We start from the raw sequence: 1,548 nt of genomic DNA, 5'->3' as shown, positions 1-1,548 counted from the left end.
ACACTTGGGCAACAGCAGTAATGAGTAGGGGGGGATTTAAATTTCAACACCTGACACTTTAGAAATGAAAGACACAAGATCCTGCCTGGTATTTGGCACAGTCAGCGTGTAGCTCTTCCCAAATCAACTTTCCTGTGCAAAGGTGAGAAACAACATCGAAGGCGACAGGGCACAAGGGAAGAGAGAACCTTGCTGCCAGAGAGGGAAAACCTCAAAGAGAGATCAGAGGAGAGAAGCAGTGTTTCAAGGAAGTAACTCATACTATCCTACAGCAAGTTGTTAGCAAAGGTAAAGAAAGAAAAATCACCAGCCTGCAAAGTCAGTGCTTGATGGCAAATGGCTTTCTAATTAACTCCACGGTGTGGTCCCCGGGCTTTTACTTGATAAATGAGGAGGACGACGCAAGCCACTTAGCCTTTCCTACAGGACAGTGAGTGTCACTGGACTGATGAATTATCGTTTCTCCAAAGTTCAGCCTGCCTCAGAAAGAACCTGTCATGCCAGCTGCTTTTAAAGACAGCCGGCTGAAATTTCTAGGGCAGGGGACTCGAGATATTACAGCTGAACACTATCTTTGATCTACACTCTAAGATTATTCTTGGGAGGGGAGGGGGGCAACCATTTTCCTTCCCATGGATGCCTTGCTGAGAGCTGTCTAATGCAGCACAATGCTCCAAAAAATCAAAAGGGGGTAGGATGGGGTATTTCAATGACATTCACAACTCTTTAACAGCCACAGAGAACCCCTTGAGCTGCAGAAGGACCCTCAGTAGCTGTCACTTCGCTGCCTCCTCTCCCCTAAAGGCATGACAGCCAGCGAAACACCCACAACGGCTCCTACCCTCTTCAGCACACTCCCTCGCCTTTCCTGAAAGCAAATCTCCAAGGGTTTACATTAAGCATCGCAGCTCCCAACACCTAGGAAATCCATCAGCCATTTCTGAGGCGTTTGGGGGGGGAAAAAAATCTCTGGTTTCCCTCCAATCCCCCGCCCCACCCCTTCCCTCCAGTTTCCCCCCAGTTATCCTGCAGGTGTCAGACTTTTGCCAGCAATAACGCCGAAGGATGGCACTTTCAACGATTTGCCATAAAAGCCCACGCTTCTTATATTTAAAAAAAAAAAGGGACCTTCATGCAGTTGAAAGCGGGGTCCAGGAGGGTGCAAAAAACCACCCAAACCCTGCAAGACAAATGTTACGCCTTGATCTGTGCCGAAGTTGGAGGATTCCTCCCCCTCGGTGACTTCTCCTAGGAGTGAAATCAAAGGTAGGGGAAGGGAAATCTGCCAAAGTTGGGCGACAACTTACTTGGTTTAGATGCACGCGTTGCTAGCCAGCGGGTGCGGGGCGAGGATCTGCTTTCCCTCCAGCTGTTAGCAGATCACATTCTCTCGGGGGTGAGCCCTGGGCAACTCCCTGTGCAAATTAAATCCACTGCGGATCGCTCCGTGCTCGCCCGGGTGGCCCATCTCGACTTTATCCTCATCATGTCTCACACGCAGCGCCGCGCGCCCGGCCGCCCAGCGCCGCCGCCGCCGAGTGCCCGCTT

The 1,548-nt window shown here is 50.8% G+C and overlaps 1 protein-coding gene across 1 annotated transcript in view; it reads right to left on the bottom strand.

Annotated features, from left to right (window-relative positions):
• The window catches only part of TRPC4 (transient receptor potential cation channel subfamily C member 4), a 245,856-nt gene extending 244,326 nt beyond the window's left edge, over window positions 1-1,530 (bottom strand). The window contains exon 1 of the mRNA XM_006028373.3: window positions 1,308-1,530. The gene's annotated coding sequence lies outside the window, so the exon portion shown is untranslated. The remainder of the gene's footprint in view (window positions 1-1,307) is intronic.
• Window positions 1,531-1,548: the final 18 nt, after the last annotated feature.

This window comes from Alligator sinensis, unplaced genomic scaffold, assembly GCF_000455745.1.
Source record: "Alligator sinensis unplaced genomic scaffold, ASM45574v1 scaffold413_1, whole genome shotgun sequence".
In the NCBI taxonomy this organism is placed as follows: Eukaryota; Metazoa; Chordata; order Crocodylia; family Alligatoridae; genus Alligator; species Alligator sinensis.
The sequence above is the reverse complement of the archived record's forward strand: the minus strand, read 5'-3'. Positions and strand labels throughout refer to the sequence as shown.